The sequence below is a fragment of the Elaeis guineensis genome, chromosome 13 (assembly GCF_000442705.2).
Source record: "Elaeis guineensis isolate ETL-2024a chromosome 13, EG11, whole genome shotgun sequence".
Lineage (NCBI taxonomy): Eukaryota > Viridiplantae > Streptophyta > Magnoliopsida > Arecales > Arecaceae > Elaeis > Elaeis guineensis.
The window spans coordinates 77,147,176-77,165,512 of NC_026005.2; the positions used below are offsets into that span (position 1 = coordinate 77,147,176).

General features: G+C 46.8%; 1 pseudogene; it reads right to left on the reverse strand.

Annotated features, from left to right (window-relative positions):
• Positions 1–15,247: 15,247 nt before the first annotated feature.
• LOC140853307 (U-box domain-containing protein 30-like) lies at positions 15,248–17,574 on the reverse strand (annotated as a pseudogene).
• Between the last annotated feature and the right edge of the window lie 763 nt (positions 17,575–18,337).

Consider the following 18,337-nt stretch of genomic DNA (forward strand, 5'->3'; position numbering starts at 1 on the left):
TATCTGTAACCGTCTGGCAGTGGGCTGCCCAGGGTCAGGCAGAGTTTGTTGCAAAGAGTAGTGGAGTGGACCCATGGCTATCATCGGAGTGTGCCACGTGGAGTCTGCCGAGGAAAGTGGAGCGGCGTCCGTTGTCGCGACTTGCCAGCGGATGGAAGAATCGCGCGGTATCCATCGCAGGAAGTGGAGCAAGATTGTGGCCGTTATCGTGGCTTGTCAGGGAGTGATGGAGCTGCGCGGAATCCGCCGCAGGAAGTGGAGCGGGATCGTGGTGGTTGCTGTATCGCGCCTGGGAGTGCAGATCCGTCGGCTGAAGTTCGGCAGCGGTCGGAGCTGATGACGGAGTCCGGCTCCCATAGGAGTCCGGGCGGAGTCCTCCTGCAATTAAAGTCAGGTGCGAAGTCCGGCTCCCGTAGGAGTCCGGACGGATCTTACCGGCGATTGAAGTTGGCGACGGAGCTCGGCTCCCGTAGGAGTCCGGGCGGAGTTCCCCTTGAGGTTGGAGTCGTGGGCAGAGCCCGGCTCCCGTAGGAGTCCGGGCAGAGTCCTCTCAGAGTTGATGTTGCGGGCGGAGCCCGGCTCCCGTAGGAGTTCGGGCGGAGTCCTCCTGCAATTAAAGTTAGGTGCGAAGTCCGGCTCCCGTAGGAGTTCGGATGGATCTTACCGGCGGTTGAAGTTGGCGACGGAGTCCAGCTCCCGTAGGAGTCCGGGCGGAGTCCCCCTTGAGGTTGGAGTCGTGGGCGAAGCCCGGCTCCCGTAGGAGTCCGGACGGAGTCCTCCTGCAATTAAAGTTAGGTGTGAAGTCCGGCTCCCGTAGGAGTCCGGACGGATCTTACCGGCGGTTGAAGTTGGCGACGGAGCCCGGCTCCCATAGGAGTCCGGGCGGAGTCCCCCTTGAGGTTGGAGTCATGGGCGGAGCCCGGCTCCCGTAGGAGTCCGGGCAGAGTCCTCTTAGAGTTGATGTTGCGGGCGGAGCCCGGCTCCCGAAGGAGTCCGGGTGGAGTCCTCCTGCAATTAAAGTTAGGTGCGAAGTCCGGCTCCCGTAGGAGTCCGGACGGATCTTACCGGCGGTTGAAGTTGGCGATGGAGCTCGGCTCCCGTAGGAGTCCGGACGGAGTCCCCCTTGAGGTTGGAGTCGTGGGCGGAGCCCGGCTCCCGTAGGAGTCCGGACGGAGTCCTCTCAGAGTTGATGTTGCGGGCGGAGCCCGGCTCCCGTAGGAGTCCGGGCGGAGTCCTCCTGCAATTAAAGTTAGGTGCGAAGTCCGGCTCCCGTAGGAGTCCGGACGGATCTTACCGGCGGTTGAAGTTGGCGACGGAGCCCGGCTCCCGTAGGAGTCCGGGCGGAGTCCCCCTTGAGGTTGGAGTCGTGGGCGGAGCTCGGCTCCCATAGGAGTCCGGGCGGAGTCCTCTCAGAGTTGATGTTGCGGGCGGAGCCCGGCTCCCGTAGGAGTCCGGGCGGAGTCCTCCTGCAATTAAAGTTAGGTGCGAAGTCCGGCTCTCGTAGGAGTCCGGACGGATCTTACCGGCGGTTGAAGTTGGCGACGGAGCCCGGCTCCCGTAGGAGTCCGGACGGAGTCCCCCTTGAGGTTGGAGTCGTGGGCGGAGCCCGGCTCCCGTAGGAGTCCGGGCAGAGTCCTCTCAGAGTTGATGTTGCGGGCGGAGCCCGGCTCCCGTAGGAGTCCGGGCGGAGTTCTCCTGCAATTAAAGTTAGGTGCGAAGTCCGGCTCCCGTAGGAGTCCGGACGGATCTTACCGGCGTTTGAATTTGGCGACGGAGCCCGGCTCCAGTAGGAGTCCGGGCGGAGTCCCCCTTGAGGTTGGAGTCGTGGGCTGAGCCCGGCTCCGGTAGGAGTCCGGGCAGAGTCCTCTCAGAGTTGATGTTGCGGGCAGAGCCCGGCTCCCGTAGGAGTCCGGGCGGAGTCCTCCTGCAATTAAAGTTAGGTGCGAAGTCCGGCTCCCGTAGGAGTCCGGACGGATCTTACCGGCGGTTGAAGTTGGCGACGGAGCCCAGCTCCCGTAGGAGTCCGGGCGGAATCCCCCCTGAGGTTGGAGTCGATTCTGCTGAGAACTTCGGCTTTGGGTATTTTATACCCAACAGATAGCAAACAGAAGCCAAGGGCCACTGGTCTGCTCCAAAATGACTAAAATAACTTGCTACTCGCATTTGTGAAAGATATCTACTCTGAGCGAGCCACAATGCTCGCTCACAATGCCACATCACCATGATACCCCTAGACTGACCTCTGGACTCCACCGCATAAGTACTCTATGATGGCGAAATCCATCATCTGACCTAAGCGAGGCTCGTACTTGACAGTTGGGTCTCAAGAAAAACACGGATCCTAGAGGATTCCCTCTTGCAAAGGCTTGAGAGAAACATGCAATGGCCAAGCCCTTAGCAGTACTCTACTGTAGAAACCAGCGAAGCATTGGTCTCGGCCAAACCTTGTTCCTTCTCACATGGGGACCTCTCCATTCATGCAACCAGAGGCGGACCGCTGGGGGGGCAAGGGGGGCCTTGGCCTCCCTCAACTTTTCCACAGCTCTTATATATAAGTTAGATTTGTTAAGTTAAATTTCGTATATGTCGGTGTTTGGTCCCCCGAAATTGGCTGGTACTGGAAACAAGAAGTTTTAAAAGGTAGAGAACCGACTTTACCGGAATCGAATGAAAAAAAAAGAGAGAGAGAAGAGAGATGCGGGGTGAGGGAAGACCCAAAAAAGGCCGTCTTTGATTCAAATAGGGCCGTCGCATCTGGCCGTCACTGCGCCGCCACCGTCGTCGGCCGATTTGGTTGCCTCACCGTTGGAACCCGACTTTTTTTCCTTCTCCCTTCGGGAATCCTCTAGAACCCACGGCTTCAGGTATGCTTCACTTCCAACTCTAACCAATCTTCTATAATTCTATTCCATCTTGTTTGGCTTCCAAGCAAATTGATTGCTTCTCCCCGAAGTTTTCGTTCGAGACCATTCTTCTCAGTTCTCTCCATGCTTATAAGACTGCTATTTTATCCTTCAGATAAAAAAAACAAAAGGTCCCATTATTTCAAAAAAAAAATTTGTCATTTTTTTAATTCTTTCTTCTATCCTTGTGGCAGTCCACCGGCTCGAGCTAATCCTCCTCTTTTCCTCCCCAGTCGCCATCACTAATTTAAACACCTTTGTTTGTGATTAAAAAAAGAAAGAATTAAATGAGAGAAGGAAAGTAGAAATTTCTGGGCGGATGATTGACTCACTTCTCTCATATGCGGTCCACGAAAGCGTAGGTGATCCCCATCGGCCATCCCCATCTCCCCCAAATGTCGATGTAGATCGCATGGCCAAAATTCGATCTCTCTGGCGTTCAGTTTGGGCAGCTATCCATTTCGTCCCCACTTGGTCTTTACTGGGTGGAGGGATTGTATTATAAGCCTCGGATCTCCTTTATCGGGCATGTTTCACCTCTCTCTCTCTCTCTCTCGCGCGCGCGCGCGCGCGCGCATACACAGCTGAGCAATCATCTTTCTCCCTATTGCTGTTGATCTCTCCGCTTAAGATCGATCACTGAGATAAATATGGCCGAGGTGAATCCGCCCACTGAAATTTTGCACAAATACCTCCAAAACATATCCACACCAAGAAGGTGGCTCCGGTGTAGATCCTTCAATGTTTAAGTCAGGATATAGAGAACGATGAGAAGAGAAAATTGAGAGTTGATTGATTGCATGTCTTGGAGGGTCCTAGAGCTTTTAATTTATAGGAGAAGAGTTTGAAATGTATTCAACTCGGAGTCCTGACGATTTTCAGATTTGTCATATTAATAGATTCGGAGAAGGACTTTTCTTTTACAGAAGATCTGATCACGAAGGAATTCTTCTTTATCTAAATTCTTTTAGTTTGGAAGAAGGACGGACTTGCTAGTGGAGGGACTAGCTCGGACATAGGCAACCTAGTTGGTGGTCTTCATCCATGGCCGATCTAGTAAGTCGTCCAGGCTGAGGAACTAGAATTTATGAGTGGGTGCTTGTCGCTTGCTTGTTAAAGTAGGTCCGTGATATGAAGTAGGTCGCCCACATCTGCCCTTTAGTCTAGTGAGCACCACCTCCAATAGCTCGATTGTGACTAGCTCGACGGTGATGAAGATCTTCGGACTGAGGCCGAGGTACAAGTCTACAATAGATGCCCCCACTCTCGAGATCAAGCTACTGATAGATCGACCGACGAGAGTATCTGATTTGAGGTCGAAGCTGAGATAATCGAATTGTTCATTAGGACATGCGTCAAGAATTAAACGACTAAGGTGAACCATCTTTAAATCTAGAACATAGGTTCCTCTAATCCGTGGGAGCCACGTCCATCCAAACCAGGTGATACTTGTCGAACATCGATCGAGGGAGGTAAATCGTCAATAGATCAGAGCCGTTCCAGACTTCTATAAATAGGGCCACGGTAACTTTTTTTTTACTGCTTCTACTGTTTGGAGGAGAAACTCTGGCACTTAGTGATTCTACATATTTGTTCGAATAAAGTCGAGCTTCCTCTACACCTCATTCCTCATTTGCTCGGCCGCTTCATTTTTTGGTTAGTTCTTTTCTTCTCAACTATGAGTGAGTTTAGCTCATCCCCCGATGCCTAGAGCACAGGTGACGGTTTTAGGAGTGCGGATTTTGAGACATTAAGCTTGGATGATGATGTTAGAAGTGCTATGAGATATTGAGCTCGAGAAATGACATTTGGAGTGTAGACCCCAAATCCGATGTTGCTTGTTCCTTAGGAAGACTTAAGGTTCCGAACTTCGGTCCATACAGAGTAGATTCCATCCTCACCTTGGAGGACTTGAAAATTATCAGTTTGAAATTTCAAATCTCGACCAAATTTAGAATGGAGGTTGCCGTTTCGGATGAAAGAATAGCTCTTCCTCATCCAGGCCGAGTTGGCTTGTATGAGAAAGCTCTTAAGGCCGGAGTTCAGCTGCCTTTCCACTATCCTATAGTGAAATTTCTTAAATTATATAGAGTAAGTTTTTATAGTATCACGCCAAATTTATGGTGCTAGATCGTAGGTTTCTTTACTCATTGCCTTCTCTTCGGGGTTGAGCCAACCTTCCATCTTCTTCGGACCTCCTTCATATTAAAAGAGCATCCTACAGAGAACAGGTAGTGGTATGTTTCTCCTCGATAGGGACATCGTCTCTTTTGAGGTGCTCCTTCTTCAGTTCACAACTGGAAGAAGTATTTTTCTTAATCTCAGTCAAGCAACTCTGGGACTTATGCATGTCATAGGGTAGACCTTATAGGCTGACGGTTAGGGCTCCAGTTTTATCTAACGTCGAGGAGGAGGTGTTGAAGTGGATCTTTAGTCAGACTCCTCCTTCACTAGCTGAATTTCTTACCGAGGATACTTTATTCATGATCGGGTTAAGTCTAGCCGACCCAAAGAGTGAGTTGCTTTTCATATATCATTTTTAGCTCATCATTTTTTACATTTTTTACTGATCTCATATGCCATGTGGAAATGGATCCCAAGGACGTTGAGACTCTTCACCGGACCATGAAGAGGAAGAAGACAAGCATAGCCCTAGCTCCAAAGTGCAGCCATATCAAGGCCATTCTTGCTCAGCCCATTGGTGGGGGCTCCTCGAGGCCGAGCGAAATCCCAAGGAAGGAGTCTTTGGCACCTGCGAGGGCGGTGGTGCTATTACAGTTTGCCGTTCTAGGAGAACTTGCCCCCCAACCTTCTGCATCTCCATCACAGAGAAGCTCAGACAGGCTCGAAATTTCTGTGAAGATGTCTTTACGTCCGATCGAAGTATAGGCCGAGTCTTCTGCTCCAGTGGGAGCTTCTTTGGGCGTCAAGGCCCAGGACACTAAGATGGGTATTAATAATTTTTGAGTTGCTTGATCCTTGATCCAGTCGATCCTCCTACCGACCAACATCGAAGCCTTCAGCATTGAAGGTGGTGCATTTTGGATGCACGATGCATACGACTCCATACTTCAAGTAAGTGACGATCTTCCCAATATTGCTCGATTATTATCGATCTCGATATTCGATACTAAAATTTTTTTTTTAGGTTGCCCATCATGCAGATTATTATATCGAAGCGATGCGTGAAGCTTGACGCATCTCAAGAGAGGTCGAGGAAAAGGTCGGCCAGGCTAGTAGAAGGGCAGATGATGTCCAATAGGCACAGCTTAAGGCCGAAGAGAAGATCAAGTCACTAGAGGAAGAGGTAAAGCGACTGGAATCCAAGCTTTCTAAAGCTCGGGCTGAAGCTGAAGCTCGACTTTCAATCGAGAAAAAAAAATATGAGGATGAGCTGAAGGCCGCCAAGGTCGTCGTGGTTGAGCCATGTGTTTTGGAGATCATTGTGGAGAACATGTTTCGCTCCTCGATCGCAGTTGAGGATTTCGTGTTTGAGTTGATGGAGAACACATTCCGTTCCTCGACTGTATTAGAAAACCGCATGTTTGAGTTGATGGAGAACATGTTTCATTCCTCGACCGTAGTCGAGGATCATGTGTTTGAGTTGATGGAGAATATGTTTCATTTTTCGACCATAGTCGAGAACCGCATGTTTGAGTTAGTGGAGAACATATTTCATTCTTCGATCGTAATCGAGGACTGCATGTTTGGGTTGGTGAAGAATACATTTCGCTTCTCGACCATAGCTGAGGACTGCATGTTTGAGTTGATGAAGAACACGTTTCATTCTCCGACCATAGCTGAGGACCACATATTTGAGTTGATGGAGAATATGTTCCATTCCTCAATCGTAGTCGAGGATCATATATTTGAGTTGATGAAGAACATATTCCGTTCCTCAGTCATAGCCGAGCATCGTGTGTTTGAGTTGGTGGAGAATATGTTTTGTTCCTCGATCGTAGCTAAGGACCGTGTGTTTAAGTTTTTGGAGAACATGTTCAGTTCCTCGACCGTAGTCGAGGACCGTATGTTTAAGTTGATGGAGAACATGTTCCATTCCTCGATCATAGCCAAGGACCACATGTTTGAGTTGGTAGAGAATACGTTCTATTCTTCGACCATAGCTGAGAACCACGTGTTTGAGTTCATGTAGAACACGTTTCGTCTCTCGGTCGTAGCCGAGGATTGCATGTTTCGAAGATTTGCATGGCAAACATTCTATATTCGGCCCGTGGGCAAAGAGCATATATTTTTCAAAAGAACACATAATTCAATAAAATAAAAGAAGTAATTTATTATTCGATTCAATAATAACGAACATTATAGTTCAAGGGTGGTAGATACATAAATTATCAACATTCCAAGTCCTGGAGATCGGAGTTTCATTTAGCCATCTGAGTCGATAAACTTCTGGTCGGACTATTTCAGCAATGCGATAAGGACCTTCCTAATTTGGTACAAGCTTCGATCACTCTGTTGGATGAGAAATCTTAGCTCGATGAACTAGCTGTCCTATCAAGAAAAATTTTTCTTTAACTTGAGAGTTATAATATCGAGCTACCCTCCGTTGATAGTTAGCCATCCGAATTCACGTCCGCTCCTGAGTTTCTTTCGATAAGTCTAAATTCACTCTAAATCCAAAGAAGTTATCATCTGTATCAATTTTTTTCATCCACAGCATTGGCAAGCCGATCTTAAGTGGTATGATAGCTTCAGTGCCGAAGGCTAGCTTAAAGAGAAGTTCTCCTATTGGAATCACTGAGTCGTTCGATATGCCCAAGCACATGGTATAACTCTTCGACTCACAATCCCTTTGTCTGATCAAGCTGAGCTTTCAATCCCTGCAGCAAGGTCCTGTTCATTATCTCAGCTTCGCCATTGCTCTGAGGATGAGCTACAGAAGTTAGCCTGTGGTTGATGTCCAATCTATTATAGAATCTTTTGAATTTCGGATTGTCAAACTGTCGTCCATTATTGTGATAATTGCTCGTGGTTGATAAAATGGATAGATGATTAATTTTCACATGAAGTCACATACCTTTGTCGAAGTGATAGTCACCAGTGCTTTCACTTCTACCCACTTGGTGAAGCAATTGATTGCGACGAGCAAAAATTTTTTCTACACTGCCGCCACTGAAAATGATCCAAAAATGTCCATTCCCCATTGAGTGAAAGGCCATAGGGTTATAATTGGAGCCAAAGGCGTATACTGAATGTTTGAAGTCCTCTTGCATTGATCGCACATGTTCACTAGGTCAGCAGCATCTTTCTATATGGTTAGCCAAAAGTATTCCTGCCGCAGTACTTTATGAGCAAGGGCCTTGTCCCCCAAGTGACTGCCACAGATGAACTTCTCATAGAACGTACTTAGCTTCTAAGGGATGGAGACACCGAAGCAAAGATAGGATAAATAACCTCTTATACAACTTTCCGTCGTAAATGAAGTACTGGGCTGTAAGATATTTCAACTTCTTAGCTTCGTCTTGATCAGCAGGTAATGTTCCGTCTTGTAAATAACATAAAATGGGATCTATTCAGCTCAGCTTAGGATTAGTTTGCATTACTTCAGGCTCCTCAATGCTTGGCTTTTTAAGAGTTTCGAGATATGAGGCCCTTTTTAGATCAGCCGCACCCACTGTTGCTAGCTTCGAAAGTAGGTCGGCTCGCACATTTTCTATCCTTGGTATCTGTAAAATATTCATTGTATTGAAACTGGAAGCAAGATCTTTGACTTTCTGCAAGTACTTCATCATGTTCGGCTCTCGAGCTTCATATTTTTTTTGCACCTGATCAATGATGAGTTGTAAGTCACTATGAACTCTGAGGTGCTTCACTCCTAGATCCTTTGCCATCCTCAGTCCGATCACCAATGCTTCATATTCAACTTCATTATTGGAGGTGGGGAACTTGAAGCGTAAGGCGTATTCTATGACCACTCCACCTGGGCTGGTTAGGATCAATCCTGCTCCCGCACCTGTGGTGTTCAAGGATCCATCTATATGAAGAATCTAACATTCGTCGGTCGATGAGATGATTTCTTTAGTATTTTATTCCTCATCCAGAATAGTGCATTCTTGGATGAAATCAGCTAATACCCGAGCTTTGATGGATGATCGAGGTAGATACTTAATATCAAATTCACCCAATTCAACGACCTATTTAGCTAATTGCCCTGAGGTCTCCGACCAATGGAGTATTAATCTTATCGGCTGATCAGTGAGGATGGTGATAGTATAAGCTTGGAAGTATGATCGTAACTTTTTGAACGATATCACGAGAGCATAAGCCATCGTCTCAAGCTTCATGTATCTTATCTCAGCATCATGGAGTATCTGGCCGGTGTAGTATATCAACTTTTGCACCTTGGCTTCCTGACGGATAAGGATGAAACTGATTGTAATGGGAGAAACAGCAGGGTACAAGTGCAATACTTCTCCAGATTTAGGCTTACTAAGAAGTGGGGGTAGCCAAGATATTTTTTTAGATCTTCGAATGCAGCTTGGCACTCCTCAGATCATTGAAAGTTCTTTGCCTGTTTGAGAGCTTTAAAGAAAGACAGGCTCCTTTCAGTCGACCTAGAAAGGAATCTGTTCAAAGCTGCAATCCTACTAGTCAGACGCTGCATTTCTTTAATCATCCTTGATGGCTTCATTTTCTGAAGAGCTTGAATCTTCTCTAAGTTTACCTCGATTCCTCACTGAGACACCATAAAGCTAAAGAATTTGCCAGCGGTGACACCGAATGCACATTTGCTAAGATTGAGCTTCATTCGAAATCATCGTAGTACTGTGAACGATTCCTCAAGATCAATAATATGATGTTCGGCAATCTGACTTTTGACTAGCATATCATCGATATACACCTTCATGTTTTGATCGATCTGCATCTTGAAGATTTTGTTGACAAGTCGTTGGTAGGTTGCCCTTGCATTTTTGAGACCGAATGGCATGACTCTGTAACAAAAAAGATCTTGGTCAGTGATAAAAGAGATTTTCCCCTCATCCTCGGGGACCATCTGGATCTGATTGTATCCGATGAATGCATCCATAAATAAAAAGAGCTGATGTCCCGAGTTCGCATCCACTAGCTGATCAATATGAGGTAGGGGATAACTGTCCTCCGGGCATGCCTTATTGAGGTTGGTATAGTCAATGCATGAGTGCAATTTTTTTTTTAGTTTTCGGACGAGGACAACATTGGCTAGCCATTCTAGATAATATACTTCTCGTACGAACTTGGCTTTTAAGAGTTTGTCCACTTCTTCCTGTATGGCCTTCTGTCGATCAAGGGCAAAAGGACGTTTCTTCTGCCTGACCGGGTGATATTTTGGGTCCAATTGAGTCAGTGTACTATGATCTCTGGATCTACACCTGGTATATCTAAAGTCAATCAAGCAAATACATCAGCATTTGCCTGTAGAAAAGAGACGAGATACAGACGATCTTCTTCACATAAGCTTAAGCCGACCTGGACCACTTTATTCGGATCTTCGCTAATGGGTACTGATATCAGGTCATCCACTAGTTGTCTTCTTTGTTCAATTTTCTCATTCCATACATCTAGCTCGTCCGACGACTGTTCCATAGGTGCTACTCCTCGTAGGGTCGCCATATAATATTTCTTCGTGAGCTACTGATTTCTTCGGAGCTCGCCGACCCCTTCTGGAGTATGAAATTTCACCATCAGGTGATAAATCGACACTAGCTTTAAGTACGTTAAGTCTAGACTGGCCTAATATAACGTTGTACACGGACGGACTTTTACGATGAAGTAGTTTATTTGTGCAACCACTTGTTTTGGAGCTCGTCCGACTATGGTAATCAACCGGATGGTTCCTTCCACTGGGACCATAGTATCCGAGAATTTGATTAGAGGAGTAATCCTTTTCATCAGCAGTTCAAAATTCAAGTTTATACCAACAAAAGCATCATAAAACAAGATATCAACTGAACTTCCATTATCAACTAGGATCCGATGTATATCATAATTAGTAATATTTAAAGAAATAATGATAGGGTCATCATGGGGACCTTTTATTCCATCTAGATCAGGTTCCAAGAAAGTGACCTCATCGTCGATCTTCAGTTTCTTTGCCTCCTTATCTTAAACTCGGCTAGGACTTGGGGTGCATCGACCAAGCTGTCCCTCAGAGATCATATAAATTCCCCCCGCAATTGGTTGGTCTTTGCGGGGGTTTTCTTGCCGAGGAGGTTCGTCATGCGGGTTTTTGGAATCTGACGTTCGTCGACATATTGACGAAGGCGTCCACATCGGATTAATGCCTCAATCTTCTTCCTAAGCTGCCAGCATTCTTCAGTGTCATGTCCGTGATCACGATGATATTTGCAGTACTTCCTCGGATCTCTTTTAGGTGCTGGGGTGACCATCTTCCTTGGAGGAGGTAGGTCTTCTTGCCACCCTATTTCCATTAGAATCTGAGATCGAGGGGCATTCAGCGGAGTGAAATAATAAAATCTTTGGGGAGGAGACTTTGATCGACGAGGTGGTACAAGAGATCTAGGTCGGTTGTTTCTAGATGGGATCCGAGAACAATGAGGTTTAGGTTCAAGACGTTGATGCTGCACCCGTCGAGAGTCTTTTTTTTTCTCTTGTCTGGAGCTTTGATGAGATACCCAGTCAAGATTCTCTCCTTGTTGGTCTCAAGCTTCATCAGCCTGAGCATAATTCTCTGCCCGTTCCAATATTTCAGAAAAACCTTTTGAATAATTCAAATTGAGAGAGTAAAAGAGATCATTCTGCTGGAGCCCAGCTTTGAACGTAGTCATCGTCACGGACTGATTTAGATTTTGCACCTCTAGGATAATAACGTTAAATCGACTAATGTAATCTCTAAGAGATTCATTCTCCTTCTACTTAATGCTGACTAGAAAATCTGAATTATGTCACTGTTAGCGACTGCTGACAAAGTGTGTAACAAAGAGTCGGCTCAACTAGTGAAATGAATCTACAGAGCCAGCTGTAGGTTAGAGTACTAGGGACGAGCTGCTTTCTTCAAAGTAGAAGGAAAAGTTCAGCAAAAAGTTGCGTTGTTGGCCCTTTGCAACAGTATCAAAGTATGAAAGTTCTCCAAATAATTCATCGGATCAGTTGTTCCATTATAAGGTTCCATTTGAGACATTTTAAATCAAGGTGGAAATAGTTCATCTATCAACCTCTAAGTGAAAGGCGGATCGACATTGAATCTCAGATCATTTTCTGACTGCTTCGGTATCCGAAGTGCGTCTAGCTGTTATTGCATTTTTCGAAGTTTCTTTTCCATCTCGTCTTTCCTAGTTTGTCGATGCCGGGAGAAGCATGGTCTGAGGTTGAATCCCTCCTCGGGATAGGGGTAAGAGACCTATGACGGCAATGAGGAGGACTCAAAGTCGGCTATGATGAATAGTCCCTGTCCTTGGGCTGCGAGGGAGCCGATTTGACGATCTTCGTCTTGCTGGCCGCGCATCTTCTGTAGTGGGGGTGGCTCCGTGTTTTATTGTATCCCCCGCACTGCAGCTGACAGTGTCTGTACTTATTGGAGGAGGCTATTATATGATCATGGGAGATTGCCAGTGTCGGGGGGCTATTGGTGCTGCTGGTGAGATGGGCGGAGGATTCTCCTGTGCTCATGGTAATTTATTCGTCGATTGGACGTTGTTGGCCTACCAATAATTGAAATGCTGTGACGCATTCGATGCCCCTCTGCACGTCCTCATGGCAATTGACGACTGATGACAAGCTTCCTCTCCTCTCGAAATAGGATCTCAAGACTAGCTTTGAAGTAGGATCTCGAGACTAGTCGAAGAGCACCCTTCCTCTAGTGCCAAATGTTACTATCGATCTCTCCACCTGAGATTGATCACCGAGGTAGATGTGGCCGAGATGAATCCACCGCTGGAACTTCACATGAACACCTGTAAAACAAATCCACACCGAGGAGGTGGCTTCGATGTAGACCCTCCGATACTCAAGTTAGGACATGGAGAACGATGAGAGGAGAGAATTGGGAGTTGATTGATTGTGTACCTTGGAGGTCTTGGAGCTTTTAATTTATAGGAGAAGAGTTTGAGACGTATTCGATTCGGAGTCCTAGCAATTTTCGATTTGTCATATAGATAGATTCGAAGAACTTTCTTTTACAGGAGATTTGATCATGAAGAAATTCTTTCTTATCTAAATTTTTTCAATTTAGAGGAAGAACAGACTTGTTAGTAGAGGGACTAGCTCGAACACAGTCGATGTAGTTGGTCGTCTCCATCCATGGTTGATCTAGTAAGTCATCCGGATCGAAAAATCGAAATTTATGGAGTAGATACTTATCGTTTTGCTTGTTGAAGTAGGTTGGTGATATGAAGTGGATCGTCCACATCTGTCATTTAGTTCGATGAACGCCACCTTCGGTAGTTTGGTTGTGACCAGCTCAATGGTTACGAAGACTTCTAGACCGAAACCGAGGTACAAGTCCGCAACACCCCTTTCTAGCCCCTTTGTAAAAATTGGTGTGGTCCGCCCCTGCACGCAATCATCCCCCACCCGTCGTTCGGATTGCGAGATTTCATCTCGAGCTTTACTGGCATTTGTTTGCATCCAATAAAGCCCCTACCACGCCACCATGTCCGGTTGCTGGCCGCGGGAACAGCTGCAGGTGGGCGGACGGCCCCATGTCCTGCAAACGCTCTGCACTGTCCATCGCCATGGACCGATAGGGTTCGCCGGACGACACGCTTTATAACCGCCCCGTATTCGACCAAAAGACAGTACTTGACAGTGCCATAAAGCAACATTCAATAGACTCCTCAGATACGAACTTGGAAGTAATGTTCACCATGATGATAAACTAGCAAAAGACTCATCTCAGATGTTGCTCCATTAATCCCTCTTCGCAATTCATTCTTTTCAAAATTTACGCCGCTGAATGGGTTCGGCGGCCGAGGAACTTATCACGACGCATATAAAACCAAAGACAGTACAAGACCGTGTCGCAAGGCATCATTGAAAAGACTTCTCAGATTCAAAACTCCATGGATTCACCACTCGCAAGAGTTACCAAAGCCTTGTATGGAATCTAACGTTTATGCTTCATAAATTCATTCCGGGGGCTGGTACATTCCCATCTGGTTTTTGCATCAAGAACACGACAAGCAAGGGGAGAATGCATGGCAGATTTTAGTGGGGCAATGAACAAAATATCCCATCTATTATATAATTGTCCGTGATTGCTTTTGGACGTGTCAGGGGTGATGATCTCCAAAACCATCCGATTAGAAGGATTAAAATGGCCCAGCGATCAGCGAAGGTCCACTAACCTTAACCCCTAGCAGCCTTCACAGCTCATCTAAACTGGTGAACGAGCCAATGACCCCTCTTTCTCCTCACAAGGCTGGCGTACCAAGCCAGCCCACGCTTCCTCATCTTCTGTCACTTCGTCTTTTCAGTTTTTTGGTACATACATACTTCCCCCTTTCAGTTTAGTGCCTTCCCTGGTAGTAAGGTCTTGTCATTGCCCACATGAGTGGCTTCCTAAGAGTACGGAGGGGAGACTGTGAGGCATGATAGAGAAGGGTCTTGTCAACAGATCTTTCCAAGCGAAAATGCTACATTGATGACAACCCTGGTCGATGGTCATCACCACCCTAAAAGTAGGAACACCATGCAAACCCAGCTGCAGTACTCCTAGAACAACTCCTTTACATCCAAACAGAGTAAATTAAGCCCAGAACCAAAACCTTCTGGCTTCTGAATGTCACTGGTCGGATTGGTCTTTTCCATCCAATCACCTCTCTCTCTCTCCGTGAATTGAATTCGAACCACAGCTTAGAACCTGATACAACATTGACACAGTATTGTTTGAATGCGAAAGAAAAAAGAAGAGTAAAAGCCTTTATGCGTTGTTAGCTTGAGTTGGAAGTCCTCAGAAACCGTTCTCCATGGATACAGAGACACAAAATCAGCCCGATTCTACCAAGGACTTGTATGGTAACAAATCAAAGACGATGGAAGGCTCAGGTTTTCCTTTCTACAATCTCTTTTGCTGTGATTGCTCCTCGGACGAAAAAAAGGACAAGAGGTCCAGAATAAACAGAGCATATTGGATTTAGTTTTGATCGGGGGACCTAACATAGATGATAAACCTAATGGGTTAACCATGGCAATAGACTAATCGATGTGTTAAAGAAAGAATTGTGACGTGCTAGACAAAGAAATTAGCACTACGAACAAGAGGATCTCCTGTGATTAATATGGTATAGAATTTGCAACTATATCAATGCCATCAAAAGATTTACAAGCTCCGGCAGATCCGCATTCTAAACTTAATCACAGGGTAAGGACTGAAACAAAAATGGGTATTAGATATTGCAACCTCACCATGTTATTGAGGAGGAAAACTCTTGCTTCCAGACAGGTGGATCCAAATCCACAAACCGGCTCGCCACCAATCATCTACGTTTCGATGCTTCTTCATGTATGAAGAATCAATACAACAGAGAATTACAAGTATATTAGTTTACATGAGACAGCAGAGCTTATATACCTCCAAATCAAATCCTCGGTTGCCATGGTCGGTCCCATCTTCGGGGGCGCGGTCCATCCGTGCAATGCGATGGCAGCCCACTCCAATCGACCTTCGCGTGATCGCTTCCAATCGAAGTGAGACAGAAGACCAAGCTGTGACCGATCATCCTCTCATCATTGGATCGTCCTCGTGAGCTTGCACTTGGAGATGAACAGGGTAGCTGTGTAATTGAGACTGCACAGCTTCAAAAGCTCGGCCGACCGTTGCTTTAGCTCCGGGCTGCAGCCACTCTGTATAACAAGCAACAACTTGGCAGCCAAGCCCGCCTCGACCGCAAGCGAAGCGCATTCATCGGGAGCGAGCTTACAGACCGCCCATAAGATGGACAATGCGTACCGCGTGCAGGACTCGGACACCCTCATTAACAGCCTCACGGCATTGGGAATGGTCTGAGGGCAATCCTTCAAAGCCACCCGCCCTTCGGGGATCGTCGAAAGATCATCCAAGATCCGGAGAGCCAATTCCAAGTACTCGTGACTCAAATTCGGCAAGAGCTCCACGAGCTGCGAGACGGCGCCAACGCTGACAATGAGGCCTCTGACTCGTTCGTGGGAGCAAATGGTCTTGAGCAAACTGAGACCGGCCAAAGTGCCGTTGGGGTGCCTCCTATCCTTCGCCAGCCTCATCAACCCCGCCAAAAGACTCAAACTTGACACGATCTCCGACCGGAAATCCTTCTCCCCCATCAACATCTCGATCAGCCTCGTGCAATTGATTTGGTATCGATCGTCCCCTCGTTGAGCATGTCGACGACCAGCGATATCTTCGCTGGCTGCATTAGATTCGCCATCGCCTCCGAATCCAGCGAAAGGTTGACGAGGATGCCGATCGCCTCGGAGCCGACGGCATGGGAAGTGAAGGGGCCAAGAAGGGAGGTCAGAAGGGCGATGCCGCCGGAGTCGGCGACGGTGTTCTGGACGGAGGAGTGGTTGACGACCATCTTCTGGAGCTCTTTCAGAGCTTGGACTCTGGCCTGGCCTTTAACCTTTTTCAGGGTCTCGAGGAGCTCGGCGGCGCGGCCCTGGACGTCCTCGGAGCGCTTCTTGAAGTGGAGGTAGCGCTGGGAGAACCAGGCGTGGATCAGCTGGTGGAGGGTGCGGTTGGGCGTGACGGCGTCGTCCCAGAGCTCTTGCATGGTGGTGGGGCAGGTGAGGTGTCCCATGGAGAGCCATTTGAGGATGTTGGAGCGCTCGTAGGTCTGGCCGGTGCACAGGGTCACCGGATCCACCATGGGCTCCAGGGAGATGGGGCAGATGAACACCGAGGGGACGTCCTCCACCGGCTCCAGCTCCTCGATCATCTTCTTCAAGTCCACCTTCTCGCCGGCTGCGCCGCCGAGGCCGCCCCCGCCTCCACCGCCGCCCAAGATGCCATCTTTCACAGCCGTCTCCAGATCCAGGATCTGGCCACCGCCCTCCAGCCTCCAGGACGGCGGTTGCTGGTACTGCGGCATTGTCTGAAGCCCAAGATTCGATTTTTACGGGAAGGAAAGAGGAAACAGGGGAGGGGGAAGAAGAAGAGAAAGTGGGGGTTGGGAGGGGAAGGGGACTAGTGAGAGGAAAAGAGAGAAAGGAGGAGGAGGAGGAGGAGGAGGAAGGGGGCTACAGCGAAATGGGAGCTGAGAACTCCCTTTCTCTCTCCTTTTGGTGCTGGAGGTGTAGTGGAAGAGGTTGCCCCAGTCAAAAGGAGGGAGGCCATCATCATCACCGGCATCATGGACTTATAATCCAAAGCGGTCCTCCAGAAAGCCACCACCTCGGCCTCACAGGAGCTGAGAAAAAAAGGCGAATCATCAGCAAGCAAAGACCTTTGAGACCCGGTTCAGAAGAAAAAGAAGAAAAAAGTAGGGAGAGGAAATCTGAACCTCCAAAGAAAAGGAGAGTCGGAGCTCCAAAGACCACCAGAAGGGAGTCCAAAAGAGGCCAGGAGAAATCTTGGAGATATGGAGGAGTCCCAGAGAAAGACTGAGATCCAGTTCTCTCCACCTTGTAAGGGTAGAGCTGGCTGGAAAAAGCGTAGAAGAGGGAGAAGAAAGCATATACTGCAAAACAATGAATAGAGTGTGTAGAGAGAGAGCACAGTTTCCCCTCTCTCTCTCTCTCAAGGGAAATAGAGTGGTATTATAAGTGACATTTAATAAAGGAAGAGAGGGGGTTGCACTCCGTTCTGCGGCCTCTTCTATTTCTCTCTCCGTTTTGTTCAGTGGCTTGGAAAATACCCACCACGAAGTCGGAAAAAAAGTGTTTGTTTTGGGAAGCGGGAGATTGGTTTGTGACCTGAAGACCAATTGGGAGTTGACGTTTAAGAAAACGGCTGTTATGATGAACATCATAACGCCGTTATCAGTATTTTATGTCCTCTTATAATTAATATTATTCTCCTTTCAATAAAAAAATTAAAATAATAACTGTTGTTTAACAACTATTCCATGTCTGCACTGGGCCCCATTCTGCATGTTGCTATTCCTCTAAAAAAAAAAAAAAATTATTTTGAATCTGCACGTTAGATTTTAAGAATAGTTGTTATGCATTAAACAATGAATCTTGAAAAATATAGTTAGCACACTATTCTTTATTATTGAAATCGATAATAACTAATATCCGTTAACAAAACATCATTTCATGTCATCTAATAATCTTTTCTTAATGCCAAGTAGACCGCTTCTCTTAATTTTCCTGTTAAATAAAAACCTATTAGTATAATTTATGATAGATCAATGATTATTGTTTTATATAAATATTTTACCTTTTTTTGTTACATGAGCATCTTGGAAATGAAGGATTAGAAATTGATAGATGCATTATTTGTCACTCTTATACATTTTTTTTTTCTTCTCTTCTAAATGTTATTATTGAAGATCCAG